Here is a 27,903-nt window from a genome sequence, read left to right on the forward strand (position 1 = left end):
CACAAGCATCCTCTCGTCGTGTAGTCGCTTATGCTCTCCTTCACTTATATTGTATATATATATATATATATATATATATATATATATACCACACACCGCCAGAAGCTCTACTAGTAGACTTACTCTATATAGATATGATAATAATAATAATAATAATAATAATACACACTCTCTGCCGGCACCACACTCGAGGGAACCTCTGTCTCTTGCCCAAGTCAAACCCACTTATCCAAACCAGTAGCGCCCGATTATCCTAACACAATAAAAAAGGCATGAATATCAAACGCTCTCTAACATTATCCTGATGTAACTAAAAACACAAACTTTAGAGAGAATATAAGCTCTGTTATAACGTATCTTTGGTGTGACAAGTTCGAAGTGTGGGTGACGTGCCGCGCAACATAACAAGGATAACACAAATATAAACTACATGTATCTATCTAAACGTATTTACGGAAGACGTGCGCGGGACTATTGGGTTATGCATGTACGAGGAGCCGAAGGGTGGTAGATGTGAAGGGGAGAAAGAGGTACAAGAGAAGATGAGCAAGCAGAAGAAGAGAAGAAGAAGAGAAAATTGCAAGCTCGATCTGACTGACGTCCCTCTTGGCCGTTGTAGAGGAATACACAGGGAGCAGCGCCGCGACGTTGTTGGGCGCGGTACGATGGGGCTTCGTCCGTCTCGTCTCGTCTCGACTCGTCTCGCGTGACGGCCTCGTCAGCCGTCAGCCAAGCTTCGCCGTCCGGATCGATACGCTTGCCACTCTCTTTGCGTCCTCGTCGTAGCGCCACCCGTGAAAACCAATGCACCCATACTCCTCTTTTCTCTGCTTCTCTACTTCTCCTTCTGTTTCTTCCTCTGCTTCTTCTTCTACTACTTCTTCTTGTGTTTCTGCTTCTTCTCCTGTGGCACACAACCCCTCGCTACTACTGCCCTCCATCTCCATCCAACTCGTACAGAGTCTAGTTGAGTTGAGTTGAGCCACCGGCCGGGTCAGAAGACGTCTGCTGCCCGGGCGAGCGACAGCTATCCCCACCTCACCCCATCCTCCCTCTTATTTTGCTCTCATCCTCTTCCTCCTGGCCTTAGTCGCCTTTCCATCGGCGAGCTTGCGCCCCCACAGCTTCACTCTTGGCCGGCTCAACTATACACTCCTCTACTGTACTCCTTTATATATACATATACACTGATAAATATATATGTATATATACATATCCTAGCTCCTACACAACGACAGAATGAACGACGTCTCCCGCCGCCTCCACGACTCTATTCTACCGCGACGTCCCGCGAGATGGACAGCTTTGCTATCAAAATGTACGTGTCGGTGAAACGCCGGCGCCCCGAGCCATCTTATGTCAATGTGTGTGGATACTATCCAGCGCACTCGTACATCCACCCACCCACACATAAAATAAAACATTCTCTATCATTGTTGGCAATACTACTACTACTACTACTACTACTACTTCTACGATATTAATACGCGTTAGTGACTACTACCACGACTATCACTGCTTAGCTCTTGCGATGTCTCGATCCGATCGAAACTTTATCCTTCATCACATTTTTTATTTGTCACTTTGTTCTTGCTTCATTCGTGGCAACCTAAAAATATATATAGATATATATATACAACAATAGCTGCTGCAGTGACATCAGTATCCTTATTCCGTGTATTCATGACATACATGTTTATTTTCGTGACTTAATAATAACAAGACAAATAAAAAAAAAATAAATGACAAGAATCATTAATTTACTTTATCATGTTTTGGTAATAATAGTTACATGTACTTTTAATCGGATGACAGTAATAATGAGAATCCTTGTCAACAGTGTTTCTCGTGGTAGTAATAGTTGTTGAGATTGCAAAGTGACCCATTGACGGAGGTAGAGAGACAACCAATCGATACTCTCGGCAAGTTTACACTCGCGACCCAACTGGTTGATGCCTCCACACCAGCACGTCGAGCTCTTGCTTCTTCTTCTTCTTGGTCTTTGTCTTCGTCTTGTTGTCTTCCTCGTTCAGTTGACGATGAGTGAAGGGTGAGCGGCTTGTCGGGGAGCGAAAGAGACCGACAGAAAATAATAAACAAAGAGAGCGAGACAGCGATCGAGGGGGAAACACGATGAAAAGTTACAAACGGAAGCAAAAGAGAGATGAACACATCGTATCGTCCGTTTCGTCAACCTGTCGAACTGAAGGAGCTCTTATCCACATGGCATGTCGAGCAAAAAATATTAGTTTTACTCAAGAGAAAGAGTCACCAGAGATACCGTATACCCGAGAGAGAGGGACAATAATTTCAAGAGTTATTTCTACCCTGCACTCTTTCTTCTTTTTCTCTCCGCTTTCTGCCGGAAGAATAAACGAGAGCTATGTGTGGAATATATCTATATATATTTCTATATATATATATACAGTAGAACAAGTAAAGAAGGTTAGGCACAGTTGACCAACGTATTGGAATGACGGGTTGACTGACGGGGGTGGCTCGAATCGCAAACGGATACGTTGACGGGCGGACATGTCTGAACCCATGTAACGATTACGTTCCGCGGACAACGCCAATCAATCAGCTCATTACTAACGTCAATCAGACACACCATCGTCCTCTAGCTGATGGTGTCATTGACGACGCCGCCACTGTCACATCGACACTCACTCGTTCTAGCCGTCTTCCGATTACGTCTCGCCAATTTGTTTCCCCATCTAATTTTTTTTAAATTCTTTTTTTTCATATATTCATATATATAAAGCAGAGTACTATACAAGTTATGTATGGTTTTAGTTATTATTTTTTATTGTCTCAGTAAATAATCTTTACGATAAGCTTGTATTTTAGCAATAATTTCTTTTATCTCCGATCCACACTAACCCGAATGAAATTATAGCTGACGTCTCTGATCGTTGGGCTGTGTATATTGCCCACCAATACTTAGTTACAATTTATGCATCAGTGTGTATACATGTATAACGAACGAACGAACAAACTAACGTATGTTGGTTGGATAAGTCGAGGCGATCCCTGGATACTGACGCCATCATAGATGGGAGCCTATCCAAGGGGTGATTTCTAATTTATGACGTTGGGGCGATGTGATGAACAGACGTCATAAAGCATGTCGCGCCCCGCGTCTGCAGCAACCTACTCCGCCTCTGTTCCACGTCCGCCCCTGTTATCGCTTCCACCCACCCGACCACCCGACCACCCGCTTCCTCTTCTCCGACCACTCGCCTTCACTCTACTCCTTTATACACTTACACTTACTCACACATACTCACCAACACAATCTGATGCTTCAGCTCTCAGTGTTTTCACCGGCACCCTCTCTTCTTGACCTTCGTGATTCCTGGTGCTGGCCTCTCAAATTCACTTCCAACCTTTTTTTATTTTCCTTTACCGACAGCTTTTTTCTCCTTTTCACTTCATCTACATACATACATATCTAATACACACTCTCGCACTTTATTTTTATTTTTCCTTACTTTTTATTTACACTTAATTAATTCTAAACATTTTCTTTTATTCTATTTTTTAATTAATTTAAATTCTCAAGTTAAAATTAGAAAATAATATTTTATTATTGTATGTAGGGCAGAAATTAGGTATTCATGTTATGCAAAAAAAAATAAAAACGATAATTAAATTATATATAATTTTATTATTAGAGTTCATTGTCCGACGAAATTGATTTACATTTTCATTCAGAATATTTTATGAACGACGATAATAATTAAATAAAGAGGTCAAACGTTGATTCGTATCTCAGCATAAACATTAACGTCACACTTAAGTCAAAAAATTCGAAATTTTATTTTTAATGTTGAAAAAATTAATAATTTTTTTTTTAAAACTTAAAATAAATACTCGATGACTCATTATTAAATGAACTTGGTCATTGGCAATAAAAGTAAATGGGAAAGATGTTTAAGATCCAGATGATGAGGAATAGGATCCAGGGACTCAAGTAGACGAACCGTTGAAAGAATAACAGAGTCCGCGGTGCCGAGACCTTTGTGAAAAATCGTGTTATAACCCTAATTTAATTTTATGACCGGCATTACTGGAGATTGTGTTGTTCTATATATACATCCCGTGCCTCGGCCCATAATGCTCGTATATGCCCGAGCATAATAATGGAGATAGAGAGAGACCGAGGGGTGCGCGAGACTAGGAGGTGGGGGCTAATAATCAGTTGTAACGCGAACCGTCGTAAACCGCAAAACAACGAGACTCGATGAGTTGAGAAGGACCAAGGGGAGCTGAGCTGCCGGGGAGAAGGGGGAGGGAGAGGGGGGCGAAGCCTGCCGACGAACAAGAGACCAGGTAGGAAGTATGTATATATTTAGCAGACCAGGAAGCTAATTATGGATTTAGTGTCATTATATATCTGCCGGCCAGGATGTGTATCATAAATATATATCTATCTATCTATATATCGGCTGTTCATTGGATGGCATTGATCTGCTGGATGCCGCAGTGGCCAAAAGGAATAATATGACTACCGCCGATGTTCAAAAAATAAATCGTACAATTACGAGAACAAAAAAAAGTTAAGGGAAATAAAAAATAAATCAGCGATAAACTTTATTCGCGTTAACATTTTGATACTTGTTTAACTTGGCGGTGTATCGGAATTTGCGGAACAAAATTACTATAATACGACAGGATCATCAGATCGACGGGGTTGGCTGCATATTCCGTTATATTATTATCGATCGGCGTAGAGCGATATTAAAGTGGTTCTCTATGTTTATGTCGGCTCTTCCGAAAAACCATGAAATTACCTATAATTGCTGTGAGCGGGCATACAACGTGTGCTGGTGTTTCTCTTATATATATATAAAGACATACTCCAATGGCGAGGCCCTAGCGCTCGGCTATAATCACTAAAAGTTTTTGTCCCGTGATGATTGGCGCCGCATTATACGCGTCGCGATCTTTTTCGCAGTCTTCTCTTTGTTTTACTGCTAAATGAAACGGCGAATCTGCTGGCCGGCACCAACTCTGAGTATTCGCAGAACAAGACCCGAGAGTAAGGCGGATAAAAAAATTATTGCACTCGTCAACGGTAACCTTGATTCTTTTTTTTCGGAGCTTAAAAAAATAAATTTTTAATCGGAGGCAAAAGTGTACGTACTGAGCTGAGATTATATATGTATATTTTTATTTTTCATGTATTAGTATTAGTATTAATATATATATATAATAGAGGAGTAAAGAGCGAGACGGTTGAACAGCCGAACTATAGTGGGTATGGCGCAGGAGTTGGGCTTTGGCTGCTGGCCGCCGTAAAAACGTCAATTAAAGTGTTTTATTTGATCCTTCGTTAGAACGTTGAAATGGAATTTTGATTTATAGCTACTGTGGCCCACGGCGGGTGTGTTTTCTCAGTGAATATGTGCTCGCTGTTAGTGAGTGAGTGAGTGAACGAATCACCCGTACGTGTATCTCGGCACACATCGACATTTAATCCATGCGCACACGCACACACACACAGAGCTCTGTACGTCGATGCGCGAGCGCGTAAATAAAATAAATAGGGGAGCTATAATTAGTCGGTGAGACGTTGAGCCGTGAGTTTGTGAGCACGTCGATTGCTAGACTTGCCGCTTGATGCTAGAGAGTCGTGCTCTCGATAAACAAAAGTCACTTGACAGCTATCGCATGCCTGATACGAATACTAACTACTAACTACTGTTACTTAAATACATATCTTTTAAAGCTACACTAACATTAGTTGGAGAAGCTGACATGTGTAGACGAGCTGAGGAGTTTTAATGAATTGAGCGAGTTAGCAAGAAGTAAACCCATCGGTTGCTAAGGCAATAACAACAGCTGAGTAAAAGAGTAATACTAAAGTAAATTTAAAAGTATAACAGCCGTCTCTGGTCATCCAAATGTTATTGTTTATTATTGTGAGCCAACGACACCCTGATTTATCATCGCTCTCCACGGCCATGCGTGAAATAGTAACATAATCCGGTTGATTTGTGGCCACGTATTGTTCGCGCGTGGACTCGGCTAAAGAGTATCGCACTCTGTGTACTAGTTGTTGTTGTTGTTGTTGTTTTTGTATAGTTGTAGTGTACCAACAACACTCTATTTATTTTCGAGCCGTTATCGCGCGACAATTCTGCTCACTTATCGACTCGCGAACTCGCGATTGGATTATATAATACACACATGACACACACACACACCCATCAGCTCTTTTTATTTATATATTTATATTTATTAATTTATTACGGGCGATGTTTGTTTATATTTAGATTGAATTAGCGGATGATTGGTTGGGTAAATATAACAAGTATCGGGCAGTGTGATGATTAATAAAGAGCGCGGCGCTGAGCCCTCAGCTCTTGACCGGCAATAACTACACACTGGTGTCAGTATTATGGCGCGAAACACCGGGCGGTCCCTACTGTTTGACGAGAGCCATTCATCCTCATCCACCTACTATACGTTTATGCCCGAGACCGAGACGTACAGCACTCACGCACGTGTTGTTCGTTCATCTCGGTGGGCCCATCTGTCATCCGTCAAAACTCTGAGCCATAATACATCTCGAATCTCCAGCGAGCTGGCTACAGTAGAGAGGCTACTTAAACTTACACGTATTTCTACTGCACAACTACCACCAATCTTCCCATCACACATACACACATACACACATCACGACGTCGATCCTCTTAATCATCGTAACTTTTCAACTTTATTACAACTTTCCTCAAGCTTCCACTCCCATAGACACACTCATTTTTTATACCCATAACACTATATCTCTCTTCAAATATATATCTATATATCCATAAATATATTTCAGAGCTCTTGTGATGTGTGTATACATATATAGATACATATATAGGTTGATGATTGATCAATTCCTTGACCCTCGTGATGATGAGCTGCCAACGCTTCGCGCATTAGCTTGACAGATAACTCTGTCTAATCAGAGCTCATAAATTACTAAATTAATATTCTACTCCGGAGCTTGTTGGGTCATTCATCAGACGTCAACTAAAGCGATACAGATAACAACGATGACCCTCCTTGCTAGTTTTAGACTACAGCTAAACAGACAACTCTGCGATTGTAATATATAGTACAAGTAATAAAATAATAATAATAATGATGATGATGATGAATAGTAAATAATATCGTACGACAATGGACTTCTGTTCCTGAAAGTATATGTACATTAAATATATATATGATGCACCCACGTCATTTTCCGTGTCCAGTGATGGGCCATGAGCGTCTGAGAGTCACGAGGAGACTATAAAAAAATGGCCAGCATCAGTTGGAACTGCATTCAAGTGACAAGATCAATGATGAAGAAAGTCCCGAGACCACCCACTGTGTATTTGCATTTGTGCATCACAAGCTAACGGTGCAGCTGTCAACACTCGTAGGTTTGCACCACTGAGGACATGCTTGCTCGTCAGGTTATTTTATTTCATTATTAACATACGAGACATCCATATATGTATATGTATACACTATATGTGTACATATTTACTTTCTGTTCACCTATACAAGCAACCTCGTATACAACTTTTATGGACATAGAGTAGATCAAGAACCGCTTACGAATTACGCGACAAGTAGCCAACTACTATATGCAAACCGGCTTGTTGTCTCGTTTTCTATTCAACACGACTGCTAATTAGTGAGATGACATTGAACTTTCATGATCGTACTGTCTGCTGTCTTGGGAATTTTATTATTTTTATTTTTATTTACATAAATCTTTGATTTTTTTATCACTCCGATTATAAAAATCAGGAGCTTTAATTTTTTGAAATTTTTTTTCGTAAAGTCATTCCACAGTATTTGCACAGAAAAAACAGATATCTTGAGTCAAGAAAATATTTTTGAAGACAAACGTTTTCGGGAACCAATTCAAGATTTTCTTGAGCCAAGAGAATTCGTCTTGGTTGGAGAAGATTTCTACTTTATCTGAGAAAATTTAGGTCTCCAAAAAAATTTTCTTGAATCAAGAATATTTACCTTCAGTCGAGAATTTTTTTTTTGTGTGTGGATATCTTTGAATATTTAAATTACTTATGAATAGACTGACTTATGAATAGTCATATTTTTTTTTTTAAATTTAAAAATGAAATTTGTATTATTTTTATCAAATTAAAAAATTAATTTATTATTTGGATAAGAAGTGCCTCTAAAAATCAGCCGCTCATCCGGTCTATTTAACTAGACTATAAATGATGCTCAGTCCTGGCATCGGACTGCAGGATTTTATGACACGTCTAATAACGATAATTGGTTCTCAGCACACACTCGTATGATGCACGAGCTCTGTACGGGCTGTTATAGACCCAGACCCAGACCTAGACCCATACCAGAGCCAGAGGTACTCAGAGTAGCTCACGTGATTGAGACAGATTTGTCACGCGGGATCTCATACATTATCGTAGTGTCGTTGGACGCCTTAACAAAATATATAGACTGCGGAATATATTTACCTATATGCGAGTTATAGTATTACCAGTCCAGTTATAAATACTCATATGAGTTCACGTGAATTATGGGCCCATGTAAATGCACGTAATAGGCAAACAGTCGTTTGAGAATTTATTATTAATTACCGCGGGAGAATTAGCGAAAGACCAGTGCAGGAGGAGCAGCCAAGAGGGGGAGTACAGAACGATGCTATGGAAACAATAATTATAACGAACGCGTCGTATCGCATTATCGGAGCTCTTTCGAAAAGCCAATTCGAGCTGAACAGGCTTTCGTATCCCTCGACACCTTCTCTTGCCTCCTGTCTCGTTTTTCACCTCAACCTCCGCATATATGGACTCGGTTTTTTTTTATTTCAACTGATCCTGCTGCTGCTGCTGCTTCTTCTTCATCTTCTACTGTCTTTTAAATCGATTATGTTTTCGAGTCCACACACAGTACTAAGCGCCTGGTTTCCACCTTTATTTACGTGCCACGTCACGTTTTATTACGCTATGATATTTGCTAATTGGGTAAGATTAAAAAAATACAGTGGCTAATAACCGGCGGTTCATTTGTATCTGTATACACCCGAGTTTAGTATATATCTATATATATATTTAGTAGTCGAGTGTCTCGTGGGAGCTACGAATAATCATATCCAGACTCCGGGCGGCTCTCTGCCGTGTAGGTACACATAATATTTCATCGTTTTGTGTCTTTTAACTTTGACGTACACTATCTTTATGTCTCATCTTTACTCTCTGGCTCAACGAGCTATCCCACCGGTAGATATCTTTAAATTTTTTTATTTTATTTAAAATTTATTTATGATTTACCTCAACTTTTTTCATTATTTTTATTCAGATAAATTATAAAGTGAGACAATAAAAATGTAAAAACAATTTTTCATGAAAATATTTTTTTTTAATGGGAATAAAAATGAAAATCGTTGACGAAGTAGTGGTCGGCTGCTTGACAAATTGACACATGGCGGCTGGCTACCGAAATTTGCGACAAACCAGGTAGAGTTTTAAAAGTGCTCCCATGCTTGTAGTCAATCTGTAAAAATGTATCAGTTGAAGAGGGAAACAGTAGCGTAGTAAAAAAAAATTTCAACTGACATAAAATAATAATTTTATTGCCGCCATAAAATTCAAAATATTTAAAAACATTTTTATTGGGCAACAAAGTTTGGTAGTTTAGTGGTGGGATCGTTAAAAAAGATTTACAAAAGTGTTAATTTAATAATCAACTTGAGAGCGAGATTGTGTGTGAGGACCTCGGGTACCCTCAGCTACTACGGCTTTGTGAGAAAATATATATGTACATATAAATATATATACCGGTGTAATCTGAAACGGTACAAGAACTCTCGTATTCGGAAGGCGTTTGTCCCTTGCACCCTCAATGAAAGTTGATCATCCGAAAAGTGAAGAATTCGTCCGTCAATTTTGTCGGCCTCAAACACTAGTCTTCTGAGTAGTAGACCAGCTCGGTAATTTTTCGACAACCATTTTAATGTTTATCTTCGTCTATATAATATGTTAACTCGTGCGTAATCTTTCTGGTTGAATTAACGTTAAACTATCTGTCCATATCAATACATATAGATGTATAATATTTATTTATTATTATTATAGAGAACACAATAATCGATTAATAGTGAATTCAACTACACACGATTAATTATTACGATAAGAGTAATCGGTGTTTATTGCCGGCAATTTATTCTCTAAAACAATGATCTGCTGTTTTAAAATTCCTGTTCTTTGTTGTAGACTTTATTTATTTAAAAAAAAATATCGAATCAAATATTCAAATCGATTATTGAGCAGAACTTTTAAGCGGGCAGTGGGCATAATTTACTGTTATTTATTAGTTATACTCGGGGGAGAGTAGATATGTCGGTGAAATCTGTCGTGTGTATACTGAAGGTGTATCACGCACGCATAAAAAACCTTGACTGGTTGTAGTATATTTACGAGCTGTAGATCACGAGTTGGAAGAGGAGTCCAGTATCGAACAAGAATAAGAATAAGAATAAGAATAAGAATAAAAGTTAAAGGAGGAGGAGGAGAAGGAGGAGTAGAAGAATGAACAAAGTTTAAAATGGAGAAGAACGAAAGAATAAAGGAGTAGACGATCCATCGAAATCCATCGCACTCTACGTGGCTCGACGGAAATCAGGAATGTTCGATAATCATCGATAAATCATTCCCCCGTGGTGGCTGATGTTGCGGCGGTGGTGGTGATCGTGCTGGTGCTGGAGCTGGTGCTGCTGCTGCTGGAAGAATGGTGGTGAGTCTTTGCATACCATCACGAGGGGCCAAGTTAGCAGAGCCAGTACATATACATATATATTCATCTTGTTGGCTCTCCTCACCTGTATATATGCTGTTGGTCGCCGTTGTCGAGTACCTGCGCGCGGGTCAACCTTTATGGCGGGTATAACTCGCTTGATTTCTCCCAAGATTATCTTGTTATTTATTGGAAAGTTGGATACGCGGTGTCTTGAGCCTAAAAAGGGACTCGGACTTTCCTTTATTTATATCATCACCAGCAGCAGAAGAACCATCATCAGCACCAGCCCCAGCACCAGCATCAGCAGCACAAGAACACCAACAACTCAGACGACAAACTTGAGTCCATTATTTTTTACGCGGCCTCCACGTGATATGATATACCGAGACTCGTTATTTAATTTGACTCTAATGGACGTTATTGTCGAGACTATCAGGGCATTTTGAAAATTAACCACCACCGCCACCACCACCTAAGCTGCCAGCCAACGAATAATATTACAGAGCCGCGGCACTGGCCGAAGGATGAGGCAGCCAACCAGCCAGCCAGCAGAGAAGCTGGACTACTTGCCAAGGTTAATTCTAATAAAGTAAATAAACGTAAAGTTATAAATGCTGTTGTTGGCGTACAAGACTCGTGGATTTCTTGCTCGCAGATGAACCGCCAGTGGGGTGAGAGGTTAATGCTATGTGCGCCGGGATTCTGAGGGTAGAAGACTCCCAAGAAGACGCCGCTGCTGAAAAAAACTATGGCTGTATATACATATATAGTGTACAGTGTATTATGTGAAACGGGGAGCGAGATGAGTGGACGTAGCTAGAAAAGAAGAAACGGGTTAGGTCGTTGTCGTTGTCGCGAAATGCTTGGCAATGCTATGCCACCTTCATCACCACCAGCAATCCTATATATATATATATATATATATATAAATATACAGTACTTTTCCACCTTACTGGTGTGTAGTTGTGCAGCAGCACAACTTGATAATAATAAACAGAAAAAAAAGTAAAAGACGTTATTTTAAAAGGGAAATGCAGCGCCGCATTTTTATGTCTTCACCAGAACTTTTCATCTCTCGCGGCCCGCGTAAAGGGCCACGAGCTGGCTCTCTGAACTCTGAGTAGTAGAGTAAAGTAGTAGAGTAGTGAAGTAGTGAGTGTGTACAGACAAAGAGTATAAAAATGTATTTGTATAGTGGGTGCGAGAAAAGAAGGGGCTGAAGCAGTAGAGACGATGGCGATGGCGGTGCCGGTGGTGGAAGGGGCTAAACGTGAAATGAAACGGCAGACTGCCGCTGATGAAATTCATAATTTAGATCCAATGCGTTCTCTGTACCTCGTTTAGAAATACACTGCTATTTATAGTCGAAATTTTCTTCGGAACGATCTCGCCGCCATAAGGAAACGCGGGGGTCCCCACTCGGCCCCGCCGACTCCATTCCCCATCGCCACCCTCATCCGCGTTCCGTTTCCACCGAGACTTAAAAGAGTTCCGAATAAAAGAGGACGGGGATCTTCGTTACAATCTCATTCACTTTTTGATTCTATATACCCACTGCTACGGCTTCTGCTCTCTATCTGTATCTGTAGGCTTGAAATTTCATAGGACATTTCCCGGCACAGGCTGCATCTTATCTTATACATATACATATCTATATAAATATATATGCCGAGGTAGATGAGCCGAGAAATGCCTGCGGGGTTAATTCAATCCGCAAAAATATTCCTCGACTGCTGTTGTACTGGTGGTTCTTTTATCCAACACTGCAGAGTACGAAAAAAAAAAAATGAAAAAATTTTAGTTACATGTCAATACGGTGGTCATTAAATGCACAGCGCGAGTAAGAGTAAGAGCAAGAGCTACTTGATGTCTCGGTGTGTAGTAGTGGTAGATTTAATAGAGGGCAAGATATGTATATATTAATAATGACGATCGTGTGGCACGCATCTTGAAGAACTCTCCGTGGGCCCTTGTGATGTTTACCGTCGGCTGTCGCGTTTTATAAGGCAGTTATTTTATTCCTAATAGCTTGTAATATTATACGAATAAGAGTCACGTCCACTTGAATTGGAATATAGGCTTTAACGCTCGCTGAGCACGATATTCACCGGTGGTCAGATGTTACTGCCCGTGTCTCGTCTTATTTTCTGAGTGTGTACACTCAATCACAACTGTGTCTTTTATTAATCAATATTAAATACACTGCTCACGTACAAATAATTTTCGAGGGGGAGATAGAGGGAGAGAGAGAAAGAAAAATTTACTAAAATGTCATTGGACGTTGTCACGGAAACAAATTCAAATAAATTTTTTTATATTTTTATATATAGATATTTAGGTAATGAATGATCGATTGAGGCCACTTAACGCTTATATCCACTCCGGTAAATCACCATAAAATAGTTTGAGAACTGTTGGTCCATAAAAATTGCACATTCACATCGTGCACCGGACCGTCAATTTATTCGAAATAGATGAGTCTGTATATATATATACCTTTTAAACAACCTCCAATCGATAGAGCGGCATGTGTCCACTAGTACCTACCTCTAAAACACACACAAACACACACTCGCACACTACATGCTACTCGGATTCCAATTCGAGTGCCCAGGCAACATCGTATTGACTGTAATTCCGTTCAATGTTGCGCGTGACGGATGGATCAGTGTCAATTGGCCATTGCGGTGGTTCAAATAAAAAACGCCCGAAATAAAAAGCAAAAAAATAAAAACATATATAAATGAACGACGGAAACACACGAGCTAACGATATCTTCGGTACTGAACCATGTATTTTCATTGCTCTAAATCTCTGGGTGTTTGTTGACGGGCTAAATAAATGGAGACATGATAATATCCGCGAATCTAGGTCGACGTATATCTGTACGATACTACTGAATTACCAGTTCTCTCTCTCCCTCGGTGAGTGATGGCGGCTAAATATTATTATTGAGACCTTGCAGTGTAAATAAAAAATAATTAGCTGCTGTAATCCAAACATCGGGCTTATTTAATTTATTTACAAATAGGATCGAGTTAATGGCCGGCGATAATTTTAGGACTGACAGTGTACTGCCGAGAGTAGTGCACTCAATGAAAATTAACTGACAGACATATGGCGATGATGAGGAGTATAAGGTGGATCGTGAGTTGATACAACGCGTCGAACCACCGAATAAATTAACATGCTAACATGCTGCGCCGGCAGCAGACCGTGTGTGTGTTCGTGTGTGCACGTGTGTGTGTCTACATAACCGTATGGTTAAGCGCGATTAACCTTCTCCCTCGGAGCGAGCACGAGAGAGATACACACACATAAATATATATACATATATACATATATGTATATGTATATGTATATGTATATAAGCTGTTGCAGAGCAGCGCGTTGATACACAGGGTAGACCGCGAATTACCCTTTCGTCGAGCGAGCTATCAATTTTGGCCCGCGCGCGGACACCGATACGCTGCTATTACGCCCAGTTCTCCCATACCTGGTTTATATTGTGCACTCCAGCGGCATGATAATCACTCAATTAAGATCGCGAGTGACATTTTTCTTTCACAATAGCAAGGAAAAAAAATCGGGCAGGGATGTCTGATGATTGTATGACCTGCGGGAGCGAATCAGGTGAAACGAGAACACATACAGATATATATAATAAACATGTAGATACAGATATAATAGATGTAGATATAGATGGATATGTGTAAAGTGGGTGAGGAAGAAGTGAAAGGGTTGCGTGGAAGATCGGCTCGAAGATAGGAGTCCTCATAATGAAAAGCATTCATTGGTTCGCGAAGCCGACAGTGAAGCTGAGTGACGTGGCTGCAGACAGCTGCCCAAACCTGATCGTTCGTCCCCCCACCCACCAGCCCCCTTCTTCATCACGGTAACTCTCTCTCTCTCTCCTCTTTACTCCTCACTCGGCTCTCTCACGTGATTTCTTTTATGATATCGTATAACCAGCAAAACCTGCAGCAAACACGAGATTTATTTTCTCCCTCCTTTTTCTCTGACGTTACCAGCCGATTTTGTTTAATGCCAAAACGCGAGCAAAGGTGATGCACATTCTTTTCATCGTCTGACAAACCTGTCTGTCTGAATATCAGCAGTTTAAATATTTATTGTGAATAAATAAATAAATTACTGCCTCTATACATTGTAATAATAAATATAATAATAATAATTAATTTAATTAAATTATAATATTTATTGTGGATATTAAAAAATAATTTTTCAGTAATTAACCAGACACCAATCACGACAGGTTGTTGGTGGCGTACATACACACATACATGCACACATCAGATTTAATGCACGCGACTAAACCAAATGAATATATAGAGCACACTCTCACTTTCAACATCGTTTATATTATATGCTCTTGTTGTAAAACGCTTTACGGCGTTTTTAAACGTAACATGTACACGTATATCGTTACATCATTCCGCCACACACACACACACGCATCCACATTCACACACACTTTATTCCCCGACATAATGTACTTTTTTTTACCTCACAACTCTTGTGGGGAAGCGGTGGTGGTTCATTTGACAACGTTTTTTATTTTTAATTTTTTTGTTATCCCCCTCGGTATTCACTGCGGATTCATTATTATTCTCCATTGGTCTACGCGGCGATTAATCCCAAATTCACACGTAAAAAAAAGACCAAGTGATTAAATAGGATAATTACTTTGGCCGAGGGAGGCTTAATAAAATACAACACTGGCCAAGTGTGTAAGTAAATATGTGTATATAGATACAGATATATATATATATTTCTGCATATATGTGGATGTAAAGTGTGAATGCAGCTGCAGAACCGGTAGTGAACTGGTCGCACTGGTGCGTGGGTGATCCAGAGTGACGACGATTTTCGCCTTCTCTTCTTTAAATGTTCAACACTCTGGTTGATGTTTCATTTCGTCTTCTTTTATTGCTGTTATTATTATTCAAACTTTTGTTTAAAAATAAAGTGTATATAAGTAAAGCTAAAATATTATTTTCTTGTCGTGCCGCATATCAAGTCTTGCACTGGATGATATGAGTCAGTACTTGATTTCGCTGCACACTGTTTTGACGGTTCACGTCAGATCTTTGCACCTTGGATACATTTATGACGCAAGTGTTGGTTATATACCCTCTTTACCACTGGCTTCCTCCAAACTTATTTATTTACTTTTTTTTTTGTTCTTGTTCTTGTTCTTTATCCTCCTCTTAACTTGTTCAGTCTCCATTCACTCCACTCTGTACTCTGGGTTTTCTCATTCTCCGTGTCCATGAGAATAATATAAGAAACGCTGACAGACTTACGCCCAAGTGTCTTGTATACTCAGTTACAAGTTCTGGTAAATTCACGTCAAAGCCCTCCTCGGTATCTACTCAGACTCGCCATAAATATCGACGGTGACGTTTTAGAGAGAAATAAATAAAATGAAATAACTTAAAAAGAAAGAAATAAATAAAGTAAAAAAACGGGGCTTGAAACCCATAGACTACTCTTGTCTTATGGTCGGACAGCCTCAAGGCAACGACTACCAGACACGAAGCCATTGGATCTTTCCTGTTCCTTCTTTTTTTATCCCGAGCCTCTCTTTCTATCATTCGATTCAGTTAATTGCGAAATACGCATCAGAGACCATCAATGAGGGATATCTATTTATTATATATATTGGTTTCAGTTACCACACCACCGCCCAGTCCGACAAATATATGTCTTGTATATATTCTTATTAATTTTCTGGTATTTTTAATAAAAATAAATACTAAAATGACCATTTCCATGGGAATTAAATTTAAATTACAAAGAAAAAATCTTGAGTAGATGCATACTCATATATATTTGAGTGAGATGATGTCGACAAGTGCTTGCCTATCACCACCACGATCCCGTTTCATCGGGTCTCGGCTTTGCTCGGGCCAACAGAGAGTAATACACTCACATATAAATCCATTTGTATGTGTATTGAAATAACAAGAGAGCTGTATTCGCGACTTGCTGGTCTTATTCTGCGGGCTTAGCAGTAATATAGCAGGAACAGCAGCAGCAGCAGCCCAGCAAGTGGAGAGTATAGCGAGTGGAGAGCAGAGTAAGAGTGTAGAGCTCGGAGCGGGAGTGATTTATGCTAAATGTCGGTGATGCCGGCGAACCGGGGGCCCGTATACGCTCCCAGCGGCCATCTTGGGGCCCCCCTCGGTCCTCTCGCTGGCTCCTTGGATCAGATTGACGTACCGCCGTTGATCGCCGAGCGATTCTGTGCCCCCTCTACTGCACCAGCTGATGATGGAATATATAAACCTCTTGCATTCGCCACTCGCACCCTTTCTCATCGCTATAAACAACTACTCCAATATAAATATACACACATTCACTCCAGAGTTACTCTGGAATTTTAAAATATTGCTTGTCAAGCTCCTTGTAGGTGTTACTGCTCCAAGGTTTTACTTTATTTGCCTTTTTTTTTTTACATTTTTTCATTTTTTTTTTTCGTTTATCCTCATCTCGGTATTTTTTGTCGGACACATTATTTTTTGCCGGTCCCACATCCGGGGAGTCGGCCGGATTCCTGTCGGTCACCGGTCGCAGATTTACGACAGGATCGTCGAGGGAGCTTAGGACATCAGAAAAGATAAATAAATATAGGCGTCAGAATAATATAAGGAGAGAGTAGGGGGAGCAGGACCAAGACCACGAGGAGGAGGTTTCCTCGTACTGGTGTGCAACAATCAAGTCACGCCATTTGTCACAAGGGCGCTTCCTACTCTTAATAACCTTCTATTCGAATCGTATAGCGCACATAGTCGTGTTCTTGCAACACGCTCCGACCTTTGCCTCCAGACTTTGCTTATTATTGTACACTATACATTCACAACAACAATAATAATAAAAGTATATATCTACGGTATATTTATATGGCCAGGGAGCTCGTGATCTCTCATCGTCTTTATTCCAGCTCTCTTGCTCCTCATAGTCGTCATTACATTACAATAATATATATCTATATGTATGAGCTCTAGAGCGCCGAGTTCCGAAGAATAAGAAACGATTGCGCCAGAGACTGCTGAAAAGTCTGTACAATGCGCCACCAGATCTTTAGGACAATTGTCATACAAATTGTCGTTTATTCAGCAAATAAAATGTCTCTTTATATATATATATAGATATATATAAAGTGATGTTAAAGGTAGATTCCACGAGCCAACAGATGAGAGCAAGAGGACCAGCGAGCGAGAGAGAGAAAAATAATGGGATGAAATTCGCGTCGATTTACACAGTCTAGTGGTAGATAAGAGGACACTCTTCTGCTCGTTGTCGCGTGGGCGAGCCCGAGATACGTCCGAGTTATGATGAGTACACGTGCATAAAATTCACATGAAAGATAAGATTGCAACGACCCGGCTCTATCATCCGATTTACGATTATCCCTCTTATATTCTGCCAGAGGAGAGAAAAGAGGAGCGAGAGGTGGGAGGAAGCTTGAGAAATGATAAATTATGATTGAGACGTTGTAACACCGGGCTTTTTATCTGCTGACATGTGGAACACGTAAACCTCTATCGATCTGTGTTTGATAAAATACGCTGCCGATCACGATATCGCACACTGTGAATCAGTATACTTGCATATATATATATATGTATAAATATATCTTTCAGAAACGTCTTCGGCTTATTATTATACTCGTCAAACTTTTCATCTGCTCCGCCCGCGGATCGTCATCCTGATCATGATCATGATCATCAAGATGATGATAATTTTCATCCGATCCGCGGCATTGTTTACATCTTTTGTTGGGCGTACGCACCGAAAAATACATTATATTATATTATACTGATGTATACATAGATTCGGTGGTTAACTCGCAGACAATGGATCTCATAGAGGAAAGTCATGACGGTGCGGCCCCAGAGAAGACACACCAGCAAACTACATGGTTAATAATAAATACGTGTTTATATATATATATAGATCTGATGTATGTGTCTGTTTATAAATAAAGGAAAAAGGAAAGGGATTTCGATTTGATCAATTGTATTGAGGCACCGTGACGCGGCTGTCTTCAAACGACAGCATCAGTTTACTACAGCGACTAACACAAGCATCATATCCCGGCATTCTATTGCTCGCGTTTCGAGTACTCAGTCCTTTGTCTCTTTTCCCACCCTCTGAAGAGGAAACAGCTTTCAAACTACTCGTCGACAAATCCTAAAAGAAATTGGTTTATGCTCTGTGTTATTTTCACTTTTTTACCTTTTTTTAATTTGTTTCATTCTATTCGCGCACGACGCGTTTAAAACGATAATAATAATAATAATAGTGGATTTACTATCGTGTAGATTGTGGCAGCCACTGGCATTGGCATTGGCACATTCGCAGATACTTAATCGAGTGTGTCGTATAAGTTATCTGATTAAAATTAACGAGACAAGTTCTTCTTGACCACCACCGGAAGCCAACGATTTTCTCCCGTACCTAATACCTTTTATTCTCTATATTTTGCATATCAACACACAACTCAGTAGTCGCTACACTATACTAGTAGCCAAGAGTATGCTGAGGCTTAACTCTGAATTACAAAGAGGACTCTTACAGACTTAAGTATTATAAACACAAGTGTGTGGGATGCAAATTATTTTACATATTTTTTATTTTATATTTCATAAATACATATATTATCATCTTTATCTGATACTAACATATGAATAAACCCAGCGAATTTATACTACTGATGTATGAAGAATAATTTGATAAAAAGTTTTATTGAAAAGCCGGACAGGCGACCTGTAATTAAGCCACTACTGTCCTAGTGCCTGGACTATTTTTCAGAGCGAGCTCCTTGTTGCTACACGGACTTCTTTATTGGATATATCACATTATTATATAGCTGGAAGGAAATTTGAGGGGTCGCAGGGGGTTTCGCCGACGGCGAACAGAGCGAACGGACAGCTCGCTTATTTATGGCGACCATACTTGAGATATATGAACTGGTTCCCGTCGAAAGTTCGGGATGCGTCTTTCCACTTGGAAATGTGCCGCAGAGAATACGGACAAGAGCTAGGTGTCCTCTGGTATATGGCGCTTGCTTATATATATACATACATATCATACATACATAGCAGATGAGACTAGAGAGGGAAAGATTGGAGGGTAGGAGTCATCTACTCTGTAATGTCAGATGAGCTTCATTTATTTCATCCATCTTTAACTTACAACGATTTTTATGCACTTTATTATTTCCATGTTAACCTCAGGCGTGCCCTTGAGCTCCCCCGCCCTCCATTGCGATATATGTACACCCAGTGATCTTTCATATATTTTCTCGATACGAGCTCCGGTGGCACGCCGGTTCAGCTCCACCTAGAGATTGATATAAACAAGCTTATAAATAACGAATCTATATACAACACAACTTGCTCTATAAATTATCAGACGTGTTATATATATATACATATATCAGTATAGATATAGATTGTAGATGTATTATTTAATGTCTAGAGTTTTTCGCCTTGATCCTCGGAATTCGCGGTGTCTCTCGATTCCCACGTCCTCTTGCTGTTATGTTATAAACCAACAAACAACATCATTTGCTCTTTCTCTTCTCTTTCTCACTTGTCACTATTTTATTATTTAGTTTATATATTTTGTTTCATCCTCTCCTCTTGTGTTGGTATCATCCAAACTTTTATACGGCTAATTTATATTTATCCGTCTTTCCCTTTACGACATTCGAGGAGAGAACAACGGCGTCACGATGAGTGTAGGGTGTGTGCTGTGTGCTCTGAGCTCTGTGTTACGGGAAGAGGAGAGGAGGAGGGGCAAAATAGTCTTCTCTATGGGTTTAGAGCTTTAGCGTCGAGAAAAAGAGAGTGAGAGTGAGAATGAGAGTGAGAACGATATAGAGAGTAGTAGATAAATAGATGGATGGGCAATATTATAACTCACTGGCTGTCATCCTGTACGGCCGAGTCAGGCTGCTAATCAGACCTTTCTCGCTCTCACCCCTCGCCGACCCTTCACGAAAAATGGATTTATTGCCGTCCGCCTCGACTTCGGCACGCTATCAAGCTCCCTGATCCGTGGAACGTAACCATCGTCGTTGCTCTACACTCTCTCTCACTTCCCCTCACTTAATATCAACCTTTATACATATATATAAATATACACACATATATATACCGTATAACTTACCGCTGTAACCGACAAGGAGAAGAGATCGCGGCCCTTCGTTATGTACATATTCTTTTCCTCTCCCTTCTATATAAATATATATATATATACGTACAACACCGAGAGCTCTATCCTAAATATTTTATCTCGAAAATACGAGCACAGTAGGTAACGAATGTAATGTCAGAACAAAATAATAAGAATAAATTATTTATTATATAAAGGAGATATACGTTACAGCCAAACGACGATAATGAATGGCAGTGGATAAAAAAAATAAATAAATTAAAATAAAAATAAAAATAAAATATAATAAAATTGATCAACTCGGACGCGTAAAATAGACTTGACAAAATATATATTTATACAAGACGGCGTTTTGTTTTCAATCCGCATTCTCTTGCCCGTGACATGACACGTAAATATAAACAAGAGAGGAAAGATTGCACCTGCGTCTTGATCATCCACGTCGACCGGCGAGTCCGAGACGCGCACGCACCAGCGCGGGCTTATTTAAAGTCTCGCGGGTTCGCGTATTATTATTACAGTAACGGCGCCGTAAGTAAAAAAACGACAACAAGAACAAAAAAATAAATAAATAAATAAATAAATAATAAATGAAATAATGACAAAGAAACACAACAAAGGGAGAGTGTAAACGGAAGACAGACGGATGCACGTCGAGTCGATTGGGATTGACGAGGGGGTAAGTGAGAGGGTTGAGAGAATAAAAGTACGCGGTGCGCGAAGAGTGAGCCGATAAATGGACTGTAGTAGAGAGTGTAGGTAGAGTAGGTGTGCAGTAGGGGAAAAGACGAAAGAGAAGAGAAGTGCAGAGAAGAGTAAGGGCGACGTGATGTGAGGAGGATGAGAAGCTGCGGCGACGCTCTCAGAGGAGCAAGAGGACGAGGATCGAGTAAGCAGAGAAAGAAAGAGTCGTTTGAACTGTCAAGGTGGGATGGGGGCGTGGGTGGAATGAGGACGCTCTGGTGGGGGACCCAGCGGCGCCCCTCCCCGGAGTGGGGATAGGTCAGGGCCGCGGGAGGAGAAGTGACCAAGTGGTGGGGAGCTTCACTCGTCGAGCCGTCAGTTCGCCACGTGCTGCCGTTGTGTCAGGGTGTCTTTTTGTGTACTCCCAGTACAACCGCCAACACTATTTCTGCTCCGTTTAAAACAATACCATTGTTGTTCTTTTCATCACCAGGATTGTTTAGTGTCATTGTTTGTTTACTTTTTACGTGCCCACTAAAATTAAACATTGCCGCAATTAATAGCACTTGGGATACAGTAAATATATCGTGATGTTTTGAACTAAAGTTCGGTGGCGGCAGTTTAATGGCGGTCAAAGTGAATTAAACAGTTTTGGCTACGCATAAAACAATCACCAGTATCGTCTTAACTATTAAGTTAAATTAAATTAAATTAGAGTAGATTAGATGAGTTGATGGTGTGTGAAGTGAGGCGGCAGTTCAGCAGGTGACGAGTAACGAGGAAAAACGAGTTGTTATTGTTAATCGTTTGACTGCTGGTGAATCAGTTGGTCGACTACGGGCCACAGGATTTCACGTGCTGTGTTTATATTCGATAGCAGTAGTATAAATCCCGCCGCTACTGGCGGTACTTGTGGAATGTGGTGATGGTTTTATTAAGGAAAGATCTCGTGCAATGTTTGTTGGCATGGGGTTGACGTGACGAAATTCAGCGTCTCCGGCGCGACTGACGTATTCGTCCGACTGGAGCCACTACTCGCGGTGAGTTTAAAAAATACATACATGTCTATCTATCTATATATTTATGAGTACATTTATGCTCCATTATATTTATTACATCATCTGTAATTTTTTCTAAACACTCGCGCACTGGGGACGCATCTCATTGAGTTCTTGCAAGTAATTAATTATCGTCTGTTGTCTTTGGGTTTTATAATTTTTAAATCGGCCGGTATGAGTTACGTAATCTCTGTGGAGGTGTGCACAGCAGGTGGCCGATTCATGATGGAAAATGCACGTGAATGTGAGGTAGTCGAGCTGGAGCGCGAGTGGGGCAGCAGCAGAATGAAAAGAAACAAAAATAAAGGAATGAAAAGAAAAAAAAATAACAAACTAAACGTGGAAAAAGAGGAAAATTGGAGAGAGAAAAATCGTGTGCATTTAACACGTTCAAAGAGTCGTAGTAAATTGAGTAAACTTGTTCCTCATTCATCTCGTGCTTCGTGTGTTATATACATTACTATTTTATTCTCTCTACTCTGTACTATACTACTATATACACAACTCCGAGTCCAGCTCCAAATGCTCGGTTTAAATGTCATATATATACATATATTTTTTTTATCGTTTGCATTTGCGTATTGTCAAATAAAGTGTGTACAATATGTACACATGGATATCTGTAAATTTCGGTTATTTTTAACGCTCCCTAAAACTCAATTACAATCGAATCGGTGGCTCTAATAGAGTAGTCGTGATTGCCCGCGGTCGCCGACAGTTAACGAGACTAAATTACGCTCTACACATTTCAATACTCGCTGATGAAAAATTCATTACAGGCTTTGCGGTTAAATAAAAAATACATTGTAATATAAATTTTATTGTCCAAGTAACTGCTAATTACTCATCGCGCCGTTCAGTAGCCAGGAAAAAAAAGTGAGAGCAGGTCAGTGGATCGGCTGCATTTATCTATGGGCGATAGCGCGATACGTAATCCACTAACTTGATGTTACTCAACAAAAAAAAACATATTCGTAAATATCTAATAAAAAAAAGAAAATAATTTTTTGAAAGCGGTACAACATTTTTAACTTGATAATTACCAATAATGGCTCTAATTTATACTTAATAAAGTATTGTAGATTACAGATAATATTTATTGTAAGCAATTGAGGGAACATATACCGCGAGCGATAAAAAAATAAAACGGTAGCGCGATGAGTCAAAATAGAGGAAAAAAAAAAATAAAAAAAAGTGGCTTTTACACACTTAATCACACAGGTATTTACACGGACATTTAATTGTAGCTCACGGATATGTGTGAACGTATGTCACTCTCCAGTTCTCGGCTTTGTTGCCGTATCTACACTACCACTAGCATCAGCACACAGAGTTGGTACATAGACAGCACACATTTAGTTGTTGGACGGTCGCGGCAACTCCCTCGCACATCTATACAGCCCGCGTACACATAAGTGCGATAGTAAATACCCGCGTCCACACACTACACCTGCAGACGCACGTGTGCGGATATATATACATACAGCAGTCCCAGCTTGTGCTTATGCCGCGCGTTATCCAAATGTCACGCTCGCACCGGCGATCCGTGCCATGCGTTCCACAATCGATCATTTCTCTTTCGCCTGTCGCGTATATTCTCCCTCACTCTTCACCTCTCTCGGATAATCGCGGTCTCGTATCGATAACGCGTTTGTTTTTTTTTTTTTTATATTTTTTTTCTTTGTACACTTGACTAAAATATCGACACTCGTCGACGAGTGTGTAAACCCATTGAGATATAAATAAAAATATATTTAACGCGGTTACTGTAATTTATGTGGAAGCCTTAAAAAATGAATTCAAGTACAATAATAATAATAATGACAAGATTTAAATGAGAGTTAGCTGGCGTAAGCAAATACACGCTGGTTCGCTCGTTTATTCCGTTATAAGTTTTACGGTATTTTTATTATAATGAATCGCGTTAGTAAGTTATAATTTTCAAAGTAAAGGTTGCTGGGTTATTCGTGTGCGTTAGATAGTCAGTCTCACGGGCACAGCGCACATACACACACACACGGTGCGTCATGACGTGTAATGCATTTCGAGTGGGTGATTGATTAATGACTTTGGTACGTAGGCCAACGTTAGCTCGGAGTGTACTGCCGATTAGAGTAATTATTTTCTTGAGATCCACTGAGAGTTATAAGCGACAGATACGCGACATTTAGCATTTGTTGGTTCATTCGTTAGCCGTAAACTATAAATAACTATATATATTTAATATCTCCAGTCTATTACGGTGTTTAGTTGTGTGTAGTGGTTACAGATATATATATATATTCTGCAGATTAAACGCGTAGGTAATGGTAATAGTAATGGCAATGTAACGTAAGTTGTACACCTGTCTTTGGTTTGTTTCACGTTTTATGAATAATGACGTACACAGACTCTTTGAGCTTGTGAATATTTATGTCGGGTGAGTTGTGTCGTTGTTCTCTGGTGTATTAACGGCTACTTTCACTCGGATACACTACTCTCGATAGTACAGCTCTGCTCGGGTATAAATTGTAATAACAAACACGGTGGAAAACAATGAAGAGGAAAAAAGTAAATAAATGCCTGGGAAATGACAAAGCCCGCATCTTGGAACTCGTTTGCTAGATGGAGGATAGCGAGAGAGCAGCCGGAGCACAAGAAAATGTTTGTTGACATGTGAGCGGGTGTGTGTGGGTGTGTGCACCGTCAATACTTTTGGTGGTATCCAATCGCTTGGTCCTTTATGGTAGAAATCAAAGAGGCCCTCAAGCGTTCGTTAGTGGCCGGGTGCCTACAGGCCGTGGAGATGATGGGTAATGCGAATGCAAAAGAGTCGACGATTGTGTCGGGAGCACGTATACTCGTTGGCTCACTCGCTTACGCGTCCTGTGCTATCATCCCTCGACTCTGCTTGCGATTCAGTAGTCGGCTATTGAAGTCCTCGATGACGGCTCCCGTCTGTCAGCAGATCAAAGCTGAAGTAAGCTCTCTTTGTGATGCTTTGCCGTGCTGGTATTTAATTATGTATGAGATCGATATTCGTGCCTCCTGGCCTTCGAATCATTCTCCTCTTTCTCCAACAACATCTATATCTATATGCTGCTACATATTGTATGTTTGAGTCGCGAACAAATTTTCTGCCCGCGAGCACGTCACTCGCGACTAGTTTAATGAGACTCGATATACTAATTGCCCTAGTGCTTTTTTAAATATATACATTTCTATATATAGTCAGATGAAACGAAAGTGCATTTGACATATATCTATATATGTATACATAGATTTTTTTATAGTAAATGATAATTAAATTTATGAAATTAATGTCGCGCTACTGCTTGGATATGAAAGACGTGGCGTTAAAACGAGTGTGACGGCTGAAAAATTGATGAAAAATATCATCTGGAATTTGTGTAAGCGGTGGGCGCTTTTGTAGAACAAAAAAACTATTAGTAGATATATCGGTGTGGGGCTAATTTGGTGTGCCCGAGGCCACTAAAATACATGTTATATGGAGGTTTTTTTTCTTCCATCCCCTCTCACCGTAACTACACATGCACTGCTCATATCTACATATGTGTGTGTGTGTGTGTGCGGCAATTCACCAATTTATTTCGCTCGATTTCCATTTGACGCATCGCTAGAACGCGTGCAGGCCGCTTTCGACAGATGAACAGGAAAAGTAATTGTGCGCTTTTGATTATCAATTAATGTATTTTATTATTTTTTTATTTAAATTTTCATACCTACCGCGCTATATATTTTATATTTTAATTTTAATATCAAATTTTATGAGACTAATATTTAAATTAATCCATTGAATCTTTTTGGCTTTTATTATTTTATTTAACACTTGAAAAACCATAAATCAAAATAAAATCATTTATTGTTATTATTATTATTATCATATAGTTTAAAACCGGCGGACAATTATTTACTTACCCGATAAATTATCCCTTAATAAAATAAAATACATAATATTGAAAGATTAATTGACGATAGAAGTAATTGGAAAAAATAGGATTGGGGTGAATGAATGATATTTAAAATGAAAACAAAAATATAAAAAGTATGTAGAAATGTAGATGACGCGTGCACGGGCGATAAAGAATCAGTGAGTCACAAGCGGTTTATCGATGCGAATACGGATAATAAACGTAAATCCCGCGCGTAACTGGAGGTCGCGAAACGCCAAACCCGCCACGTGCACACCAGAGACGGATCTCTACACCAATACATTATACATGATATTATATTATATTTATACCTACATATACAAGAGAATACAGTGACTGTGAACCACTCGGCAGCCATGCACCCAAAACCTCGACCTGGACCCGGGGCTCCAGGATAAGGGGTAGCATTCGAAACCGCTTTTTGATCATTAGCATGGAAAATTGTATTTTCAAAATCAATTAATATACACCGAGTAATAATACAGTGGTTAATGATTGTGCATATATGCCACATCCGGAGTACACTATTTTCCCATCCTATCGCGGGCTGGATACCACATACCCTCCGGCAAAAATAACTTTAGCCCTGAGGCACCAGAGAGAAACCGCTGCGCGCTCAGTTTCATGCCATCTGCAAAGTACGTTTGACATTTTTTTTTTCTACGTTTATTCCATTCAGTTATCATTATAAATTTGTTCATTATTGTTATTGTCATCGTCAATATAACGAGAGCCAAACGCTGTAGGATCCATTGCTCTCATCTGCATCAATGATAATTTGTCCTAATATTTATCTCGTGCTTTTGGAATTCAACGCGACAAGTGTATCTCCTCTATATGTTCATATATATATAAATAGATATATGTGTGTGTGTGTGAATGTATACAACAACTAAACAGACAAAGAGTGCGAAAAAAAGAGTCGATTAATTTCGCAGGCTCGTTATTATTCCAAACGGACGATCACAGCAGCGGCAGTGGCAGCAGCAACAGAGGCCTCGACGCGTCGAGGCGCCACATCGATCATCGCCGTGACAATTTGACTGTCGTTGTTCCCCCCTCCCCTCTATCGCAGCTCCTTTCGCGCTCACTCCCACTCACGGGCTCACACTCTGGCCTGTCAATGTGCTGCTCATGTACATGTACACAAATATCTACTTCCATCCACCCATCTATCTATCTATCTATCTATCTATCTATTATACATATACATGTCTATTTATCTATCTGTATCTAGTATTTACATA

At 39.9% G+C, this 27,903-nt stretch overlaps 1 protein-coding gene across 4 annotated transcripts in view; it reads left to right on the forward strand.

Annotated features, from left to right (window-relative positions):
* The window catches only part of LOC130667651 (protein tiptop), a 72,692-nt gene that overhangs the window by 5,671 nt on the left and 39,118 nt on the right, over positions 1 to 27,903 (forward strand). The window contains exon 1 of one of the 4 annotated variants that reach the window (XM_057469402.1): positions 21,974 to 22,706. The exons of 2 other annotated variants lie outside the window; for them this stretch is intronic. The gene's annotated coding sequence lies outside the window, so the exon portion shown is untranslated. Of the gene's footprint in view, positions 1 to 21,973; positions 22,707 to 27,903 lie in introns of those variants that run through there. One more of the 4 variants, XM_057469399.1, reaches the window with a different exon arrangement.

This window comes from Microplitis mediator, chromosome 5 (genome assembly GCF_029852145.1).
Source record: "Microplitis mediator isolate UGA2020A chromosome 5, iyMicMedi2.1, whole genome shotgun sequence".
In the NCBI taxonomy this organism is placed as follows: Eukaryota; Metazoa; Arthropoda; class Insecta; order Hymenoptera; family Braconidae; genus Microplitis; species Microplitis mediator.